Source organism: Salvelinus namaycush, chromosome 2 (genome assembly GCF_016432855.1).
Source record: "Salvelinus namaycush isolate Seneca chromosome 2, SaNama_1.0, whole genome shotgun sequence".
Taxonomy (NCBI): Eukaryota; Metazoa; Chordata; class Actinopteri; order Salmoniformes; family Salmonidae; genus Salvelinus; species Salvelinus namaycush.
In genome coordinates this window covers 80,179,682-80,190,331 of record NC_052308.1, presented here as the reverse complement: position 1 = coordinate 80,190,331, position 10,650 = coordinate 80,179,682, and the positions used below count along the sequence as shown (strand labels likewise).

Genomic DNA, 10,650 nt, shown 5'->3' with positions numbered 1-10,650 from the left:
GTCCATAGCTTATGCCAGCCCATACCATAACCCCACTTCCACCATGGGGTGCTCTTTTTACAACTTTGACATTAAAAAAGGGAGATACCTAGTCAGTTGTACAACTGAATGCCTTCAACTGAAATGTGTGGTGTTGTCACAAAACTGCACATTTTAGAGTGGCCTTTTATTGTCAACCAGCACAAGGTGCACCGGTGTAATGATCATGCTGTTTAATCAGCTTCTTGGTATGCCACACCTGTCAGGTGGATGGATTATCTTGGCAAAGGAGAAATGCTCACTAACAGGGATGTAAACAAATTTGTGCACAAAACTTGAGAGATTTAAGCTTTTTGTGCTTATGGAACATTTCTGGGGTCTTTTATTTCAGCTCAGGAAACATGGGACCAACAATTTACATGTCGCGTTTCTATTTTTGTTCAGTGTAGGATCAGACACCGCCTGTCCCTATAATTCTGATCTGAAAGACCTGAACTCGGAGGATTGATACTACCAAAGATTGTCTATTATATTGACAAGATATTTGAGTGACCGCTTTAACAATGGAAATACATGTCCTCAAAGATGGAAGACACAGGTGGGAGAAGTCGAGATCAGGTGGGAAGGGAAAGGGGGATACCTAGTCAATTGCACAACTGAATGCGTTCAACCGAAATGTGTCTTCCGCATTTAACCCAACCCCTCTGAATCAGAGATGTGTGGGGACTTGCCTTAATCGACATCCACGTCCCGGGAGTAGTTGTTGGGGGTTAACCGTCTTGCTCATCGGCAGAACGGCTGATTTTTCCACCGTGGGATTCGGGGATTCTGGGATTCGAACCAGCGACATTTTGGTTGTTGGCCCAACCTTTGTAGCCAATGTCAGGGCAGATACATGTGTGAACAACAGTCCATAGAGATAGATAGCAGATTCATCATTGTATCTGTGCCATTATAGTGTCTGTGAGGGCAGGAGCAGCGCCATTGAGGCTATCTCCATTAGGAAGTAGTTATTTTTTTGTTCTTCATTAGCGGACCACTCACAACTCATAGGAATCACCACCCAGTTGGCTACTTTAAAATGGTGGAAGCCCTCAATGGCAATGCTAAAACGGTTTATATCCATGATGAGTCTTCTATCGCTATGACAACAGGCACAACTCCAATAAAAAAATGTTTTGCCATGTGCGTCCATATCAGTACATTCATGAACAATTTAACCATTAACAAACTTCTATTTGATCAAATAAGCCTCGCGTAGCAAATTAGCAATTACGTGTTTTGTTGACCAAATTCGACACCAATTGACCTCCAAACAAACATTTCTCACTTCGTGGCCTTATTTTCGTGTACAATTTTTGGGCGGATTAAACCTCTCACTTCGCCTCTTCCTCTCTGATACTACCATACTTGTGATTGATTGACCACTAGGTGGAGGGCTCACTCCACTAAAGGTGGAATTAATTGCATTTCTTCAAGGTAGAATTTACCATAATATGAGTTTATTATACGAGTATTAAGAACCTATAGTTTATAAGATTATGTGATTTATAGAAGGTGAAATTATGCAATTGTTTATAATCTATCACAATAAATTATCCAGTCCATTGAGAGTGTGTGGTTACGTGACAATAGGGCAATTAATTGTGATGCTATGTATGGCCATTTATGCAGACCAGTGTATATTGGGAATTTGTCTATAATATTTTTCAGTGTTTGAAGTTATTGCATGGTATTGCATGTTCCGGGAGACAGAGGTAGGGAGAGGACAGGGGGATTCGTTCGTGGAGAGGTGACATTCCTTCGAACGACGTTCTGACGTTCCCCCTGCGTCTGACGTCACTGACGTCGAACGGGGCTGTTTGTTCTGGATTCAGGGGTGAGGAAGATCTGCGCGCGCTGACAACCGACAGAAGTAGGTAAATAAACGTGTTTTGGGGTGTCTCTCTACCGATACCGGTATGGTAAACGAAGGCAGTCAATCTCAGGAGTCCGATAAAACACTCAGAACCACACTCGGTGCAGTATTTCGGTTGGTGTCAGTGCGCGAGGTGCCTAGCGGGGCATGGGCTGTCTTATCACAGGCCTGTCGCCGGTGCGGGCGCACGGGAAGATGAATATTCTCTGTATTTACGTTACCTGATTTGCAGTTTATTGCACATCTTGTGTTTTCGTTCTCTGTGCTCCTTGGTGGTATATTAACGCTGTTTTTCAGGGGCATGGGCACTCCCTGTTGTCATTGCGCACGGTAGCTGGGGGACGGTAGCAGGCTAACGTTAGTAGCTAGCTAGGTTGTTTGTTTGTAGCCCCGTAGGCCGTATTCTTGACAGAAGTTACGCCTGGTTTGGGGCGTAGTTTACGCTCCGTGGCGCTGAAAGCACGTGAAATACGACGTAGGTTTACTTCTAGAATAACGACACAGTCCAAGTTGTATTCTGAAAGGGTGTTTACGTACGGAGCTGTCAGAAAAATGCTGACAGCGATCGTGACTAGCTGTTGTATCTCTAGACCAGAGGTTCCCAAACTTTTGCAGGTTTTAAGCTTATTTCCTGCAATTCTACACATTTTGTCATGGCGTGCAAAGGCTATTTTGCAGTTGTAAAGCACATTTCTTGGCATTCTATTAGAGGTCGACCGATTATGATTTTTCAACGCAGATACTGATACCGGTTATTGGAGGACCAAAAAAAGCCGATACCGATTAATCGGCCGATTTTTATTTATTTGTAATAATGACAATTACAACAATACTTAATGAACACTTATTTTAACTTAATATAATACTTCAATAAAATCAATTTAGTCTCAAATAAATAATGAAACATGTTCAATTTGGTTTAAATAATGCAAAAACAAAGTGTTGGAGAAGAAAGTAAAAGTGCAATATGTGCCATGTAAGAAAGCTAACGTTTAAGTTCCTTGCTCAGAACATGAGAACATATGAAAGTTGGTGGTTCCTTTTAACATAAGTCTTCAATATTCCCAGGTAAGAAGTTTTAGGTTGTAGTTATTATAGGAATTATAGGACTATTTCTCTCTATACGATTTGTATTTCATATACCTTTGACTATTGGATGTTCTTATAGGCACTTTAGTATTGCCAGTGTAACAGTATAGCTTCCATCCCTCTCCTCGCCGCTACCTGGGCTCGAACCAGGAACACATCGACAACAGCCCCCCTCGAAGCAGCCTTACCCATGCAGAGCAAGGGGAACAACTACTCCAAGTCTCAGAGCGAGTGACGTTTGAAACGCTATTAGCGCGCACCCCGCTAACTAGCTAGCCATTTCACATCGGATACACCAGCCTAATCTCGGGAGTTGATAGGCTTGAATTCATAAACAGCTGCTGGCAAACGCACGAAAGTGCTGTTTGAATGAATGCTTACGAGCCTGCTGGTGCCCACCATCGCTCAGTCAGACTGCTCTATCAAATCATAGACTTAATTATAACATGATAACACACAGAAATACGAGCCTTAGGTCATTAATATGGTCGAATCCGGAAACTATCATTTCGAAATAAAAACGTTTATTCTTTCAGTGAAATACGGAACCGTTCTGTATTTTATCTAACGGGTGGCATCCATAGGTCTAAATATTCCTGTTACATTGCACAACCTTCAATGTTATGTCATAATTACGTAAAATTATGGCAAGTTAGGGTGCCCAAACTGTTGCATATACACTGACTCTGCGTGCAATGAACGCAAGAGAAGTGACACAATTTCAACAGGTTAATATTGCCTGCTAACCTGGATTTCTTTTAGCTAAATATGCAGGTTTAAAAATATATACTTCTGTGTATTGATTTTAAGAAAGGTGTTTATGGTTAGGTACACATTGGAGCAACGATACGCACCGATTATATGCAACGCAGGACACGCTAGATAAACTAGTAATATCATCAACCATGTGTAGTTAACTAGTGATTATGTTAAGATTGATTGTGTTTTATAAAGTTAAGGTTATTTGAGGGTAGAGGCCTATATGGTCTGGAGAAATGTGCGTAGCTAAAATGACGCACTTGCTGCTTTGAGATTGGGTCCAATGTTTTGACAGCGTCGGGTTTGTTGTTGTCAATTATCGTGGTTGTGTTTTCCTCCAATAACATAAGCAGTAAAACGTCATGCTTTACCCCACAGGTGTCAAAGTCATTCCACAGAGGGCCGAGTGTCTGTGGGTTTTTGCTCCTCCCTTCTACTTGATCGATGAATTAAGGTCACTGATTAGTAAGGAACTCTCGTTCACCTGGTTGTTTTGGTCTTAATTGAAAGGAAAAAACTCAAAACCCAGCAGACACTCGGCTCTCCATGGAATGAGTGTGACTCCTCTGCTTTACCCCGTCTGTCTCTTTCTGGGGTGGGTAGAGACTTAGACAAAGGCTCTCATTCACACTGATTGTTAGTCACATGGAGACATGACTACTTGTTTTCACTGTCTGTTTCATGACAGCAGACAGATGCTCTGCATCTTCTTGTCTTTGCAAACATACAATGCAGTCAGAAAGTATTCAGACCCCTTGACTTTTTCCACATTTTGTTACGTTACAGCCTTTTTCTAAAATGGATTCAATTGTTGTTGTTTTTTCTCCTCATCAATCTAAACACAATACCCTATAATGACAAAGCAAAAACAGGTTTTTAGAAATGTTAGCAAATTTATAAAAAATAAAAAACTGAAATATCACATTTACATAAGTATTCAGTCCCTTTACTTAGTACTTTGTTGAAGCACCTTTGGCAGTGATTACAGCCTTGAATCTTCTTGGGTATGACGCTACAAGCTTGGCACACCTGTATTAGGGGAGTTTCTCACATTCTCTACAGATCCTCTCAAGCTCTGTCAGGTTGGATGGGGAGCATCGCTGCACATCTACTTTCAGGTCTCTCCAGAGATGTTTCGTCGGGTTCAAGTCTGTGCTATGGCTGGGCCACTCAAGACATTCAGAGACCTGTCCCAAAGCCACTCCTGTGTTGTCTTGGCTGTGTGCTTAGGGTCATTCACCCCAGTCTGTGGTCCTGAGTGCTCTGGAGCAGGTTTTCATCAAAGATCTCTCTGTGCTTTGCGCCATTCATCTTTCCCTCGATCCTGACTAGTCTCCCAATCCCTGCCGCTGAAAAACATCCCCACAGCATGATGCTGCCACTACCATGCTTCACCGTAGGGATGGTGCCAGGTTTCCTCAAGTCTTGACGCTTGGCATTCAGGCCAAAGAGTTCAATCTTGGTTTCATCAGACCAGAGAATCTTGTTTCTCATGGTCTGAGAGTTCTTTAGGTGCCTTTTGGCAAACTTCAAACGGGGTGTTGTGCCTTTTACTGAGGAGTGGCTTCTGTCTGGCCACTCTACCATAAAGGCCTGACTGGTAGGATGCTGCAGAGATGGTTGTCCTTCTAGAAGGTTCTCCCATCTCCAAAGAGGAACTCCGGAGCTCTTTCATAGTGACCATCGGGTTCTTGGTCACCTCCCTGACCAAGGCCCTTCTCCCCCGATTGCTCAGTTTGGCCGGGCGGACAGCTCTAGGAAGAGTCTTGGCGGGTCAACGTCTTACATTTAAGAATGATGGAGGCCACTGTGTTCTTGGGGACCTTCAATGCTGCAGAAATGTTTTGGTACCCTTCTCCAGGTCTGTGCCTCGACACAATCCTGTCTCCGAGTTCTATGGACAATTCCTTCGACCTTGTGGCTTGGTTTTTTCTCTGACATGCACTGTCAACTGTGGGACCTTTATATAGACAGGTGTGTGCCTTTCCCAATCATGTCCAATTAATTGAATTTATCACAGAACAATCAATGGAAACCTGAGCTCTATTTCGAGTCTCATAGCAAAGGGTTTGACTACTTAAGTAAATAAGGTATTTCTGTATTTAAATTTTTTTTGATACAAATTGTCTAAACCTGTTCGCTTTGTCATTATGAGGTATTGTGTGTAGATTGCAGAGGACATTTTTTTAAATTTAATACATTTTAGAATAAGGCTGTAACGTAACAAAATGTGGAAAAGGCAAGGGGTCTGAATACTTTCCAAAATGCACTGTACACAACTCCTAGACACACCACACACTGCTGATGTGCAGTCACACTACAACTCTTCTCTTCTCTCCACCAGTGTTGTGATTCCTTGTCCTTCTACAGCTCTCTCTCAGACCCCCTCACCAACCAACCAACCAACCAACCGAAGACTGGTCGGTGTCTCTGTCTCTCTCTCTCCACCAGTGTTGTGATTCCTTGTCCTTCTACAGCTCTCTCTCAGACCCCCTCACCAACCAACCAACCAACCAACCGAAGACTGGTCGGTGTCTCTGTCTCTCTCTCTCCACCAGTGTTGTGATTCCTTGTCCTTCTACAGCTCTCTCTCAGACCCCCTCACCAACCAACCAACCAACCGAAGACTGGTCGGTGTCTCTGTCTCTCTTTCTCCACCAGTGTTGTGATTCCTTGTCCTTCTACATCTCTCTCTCTCTCTCAGACCCCCTCTAACCCCCTCGTCAACCAACCAACCAACCAAAGGAAGACTGGCCCCTCTCTCCTGCCCACCTCCAGGTCACTACTCCACCCCTCCATTCTGAGAGATATGACACTCCCTCTGGACTAGACCAAGCCTGCACCACAACAGACAAACATGTAAGTCCAGCTGTAAGCAAGCAGCTTGTGTGTGTGTGTGTGTGTGTGTGTGTGTGTATTCTAGACTATTGAACAACCTACTTGGACTAAACATCATCATTAGGGTAAGAGTCAACCTAGTCAGTTGCACAACTGAATGCATTCCAAAAACATGTGTCTTCTGCATTTAACCCAACCCCTCCGAATGGGCTCTGGATTCAAACCTGTCTTAAAGGTTGGTGTATTTATGTCAGGCTAATGGGTAAACCACTACTACATATAATCATTAGATAGTTACTGGGGGGGAAACTGATACAGTTACATATTTTTTAAAGATATATCGTATCGTAATGTTTTGACAATATCGTAATATTATTTTTGCGCTAGTTGGCTGTGTCTGCACCAAAACTCCAGTATTTTTCCTTCATAGCTTGTTCTCCATCTTCTTTTTATGTGGGGAGTCAATTTGTTTTCAGCACTTTTATTTCCATGACTGATCAACACTTGTTTTCTCATGGCTCATTCTTGTCTCTCTGCAGCAGACATATAGTGAGCAATATGTTTGGAACATCGAATCGCAATAAAATCCCAGTATTGAATCACAATACATATAGAATCCTGAGAATCACAATACATATAGAATCCTGAGAATCACAATACATATAGAATCCTGAGAATCACAATACATATAGAATCCTGATAATCACAATACATATAGAATCACAATACATGTAGAATCACAATACGTATAGAATCCAGAGTGTCCTGAGAATCTCAGTCGTGACAATATTGTATCTTGAGGTTCTTGGCCATTTCCAGCCCTGTTGGCCTGCGTGTTAATACACATCATCATTAGATAGTCTTATTGGTTGGCCGGCGTGTTAATACACATCATCATTAGATAGTCTTATTGGTTGGCGTGTTAATACACATCATCATTAGATAGTCTTATTGGTTGGCGTGTTAATACACATCATCATTAGATAGTCTTATTGGTTGGCCGGCGTGTTAATACACATCATCATTAGATAGTCTTATTGGTTGGCGTGTTAATACACATCATCATTAGATAGTCTTATTGGTTGGCGTGTTAATACACATCATCATTAGATAGTCTTATTGGTTGGCGTGTTAATACACATCATCATTAGATAGTCTTATTGGTTGGCCGGCGTGTTAATACACATCATCATTAGATAGTCTTATTGGTTGGCGTGTTAATACACATCATCATTAGGTAGTCTTATTGGTTGGCGTGTTAATACACATCATCATTAGATAGTCTTATTGGTTGGCGTGTTAATACACATCATCATTAGATAGTCTTATTGGTTGGCCGGCGTGTTAGTACACATCATCATTAGATAGTCTTATTGGTTGGCCGGCGTGTTAGTACACATCATCATTAGATAGTCTTATTGGTTGGCCGGCGTGTTAGTACACATCATCATTAGATAGTCTTATTGGTTGGCCGGCGTGTTAGTACACATCATCATTAGATAGTCTTATTGGTTGGCCGGCGTGTTAGTACACATCATCATTAGATAGTCTTATTGGTTGGCCGGCGTGTTAGTACACATCATCATTAGGTAGTCTTATTGGTTGGCGTGTTAGTACACATCATCATTAGATAGTCTTATTGGTTGGCGTGTTAATACACATCATCATTAGATAGTCTTATTGGTTGGCCTGCGTGTTAGTACACATCATCATTAGATAGTCTTATTGGTTGGTTGGCGTGTTAATACACATCATCATTAGATAGTCTTATTGGTTGGTTGGCGTGTTAATACACATCATCATTAGATAGTCTTATTGGTTGGTTGGCGTGTTAATACACATCATCATTAGATAGTCTTATTGGTTGGCGTGTTAGTACACATCATCATTAGATAGTCTTATTGGTTGGCGTGTTAATACACATCATCATTAGATAGTCTTATTGGTTGGCGTGTTAATACACATCATCATTAGATAGTCTTATTGGTTGGCCGGCGTGTTAATACACATCATCATTAGATAGTCTTATTGGTTGGCGTGTTAGTACACATCATCATTAGATAGTCTTATTGGTTGGCCGGCGTGTTATTACACATCATCATTAGATAGTCTTATTGGTTGGCGTGTTAATACACATCATCATTAGATAGTCTTATTGGTTGGCCGGCGTGTTATTACACATCATCATTAGATAGTCTTATTGGTTGGCCGGCGTGTTATTACACATCATCATTAGATAGTCTTATTGGTTGGCGTGTTAGTACACATCATCATTAGATAGTCTTATTGGTTGGCGTGTTAGTACACATCATCATTAGATAGTCTTATTGGTTGGCGTGTTAGTACACATCATCATTAGATAGTCTTATTGGTTGGCGTGTTAATACACATCATCATTAGATAGTCTTATTGGTTGGCGTGTTAATACACATCATCATTAGATAGTCTTATTGGTTGGCGTGTTAGTACACATCATCATTAGATAGTCTTATTGGTTGGCGTGTTAGTACACATCATCATTAGATAGTCTTATTGGTTGGCCGGCGTGTTAATACACATCATCATTAGATAGTCTTATTGGTTGGCGTGTTAATACACATCATCATTAGATAGTCTTATTGGTTGGCGTGTTAGTACACATCATCATTAGATAGTCTTATTGGTTGGCGTGTTAATACACATCATCATTAGATAGTCTTATTGGTTGGCGTGTTAGTACACATCATCATTAGATAGTCTTATTGGTTGGCGTGTTAGTACACATCATCATTAGATAGTCTTATTGGTTGGCGTGTTAATACACATCATCATTAGATAGTCTTATTGGTTGGCGTGTTAATACACATCATCATTAGATAGTCTTATTGGTTGGCGTGTTAGTACACATCATCATTAGATAGTCTTATTGGTTGGCGTGTTAGTACACATCATCATTAGATAGTCTTATTGGTTGGCCGGCGTGTTAGTACACATCATCATTAGATAGTCTTATTGGTTGGCGTGTTAATACACATCATCATTAGATAGTCTTATTGGTTGGCGTGTTAGTACACATCATCATTAGATAGTCTTATTGGTTGGCGTGTTAATACACATCATCATTAGATAGTCTTATTGGTTGGCGTGTTAGTACACATCATCATTAGATAGTCTTATTGGTTGGCGTGTTAGTACACATCATCATTAGATAGTCTTATTGGTTGGCCGGCGTGTTAGTACACATCATCATTAGATAGTCTTATTGGTTGGTTGGCGTGTTAATACACATCATTATTAGATAGTCTTATTGGTTGGTTGGCGTGTTAATACACATCATCATTAGATAGTCTTATTGGTTGGCGTGTTAGTACACATCATCATTAGGTAGTCTTATTGGTTGGCGTGTTAATACACATCATCATTAGATAGTCTTATTGGTTGGCGTGTTAATACACATCATCATTAGATAGTCTTATTGGTTGGCGTGTTAATACACATCATCATTAGATAGTCTTATTGGTTGGCCGGCGTGTTAATACACATCATCATTAGATAGTCTTATTGGTTGGCGTGTTAATACACATCATCATTAGATAGTCTTATTGGTTGGCGTGTTAATACACATCATCATTAGATAGTCTTATTGGTTGGCGTGTTAATACACATCATCATTAGATAGTCTTATTGGTTGGCCGGCGTGTTAATACACATCATCATTAGATAGTCTTATTGGTTGGCGTGTTAATACACATCATCATTAGATAGTCTTATTGGTTGGCCGGCGTGTTAATACACATCATCATTAGATAGTCTTATTGGTTGGCGTGTTAATACACATCATCATTAGATAGTCTTATTGGTTGGCGTGTTAGTACACATCATCATTAGATAGTCTTATTGGTTGGCCGGCGTGTTAGTACACATCATCATTAGATAGTCTTATTGGTTGGCCGGCGTGTTAATACACATCATCATTAGATAGTCTTATTGGTTGGCGTGTTAATACACATCATCATTAGATAGTCTTATTGGTTGGCGTGTTAGTACACATCATCATTAGATAGTCTTATTGGTTGGCCGGCGTGTTA

At 41.0% G+C, this 10,650-nt stretch overlaps 1 protein-coding gene across 7 annotated transcripts in view; it reads left to right on the top strand.

Moving 5' to 3' along the window:
* The first annotated feature begins 1,816 nt into the window (after positions 1 to 1,816).
* LOC120019680 (bromodomain-containing protein 3-like) overlaps positions 1,817 to 10,650 on the top strand; it is a 52,252-nt gene continuing 43,418 nt past the window's right edge. For 6 of the 7 annotated variants that reach the window (XR_005472351.1, XM_038963097.1, XM_038963081.1 and 3 more), the window contains exons 1-2: positions 1,833 to 1,898; positions 6,450 to 6,604. The gene's annotated coding sequence lies outside the window, so the exon portion shown is untranslated. Of the gene's footprint in view, positions 1,899 to 6,449; positions 6,605 to 10,650 lie in introns of all 7 variants that reach the window. The other variant, XM_038963073.1, reaches the window with a different exon arrangement.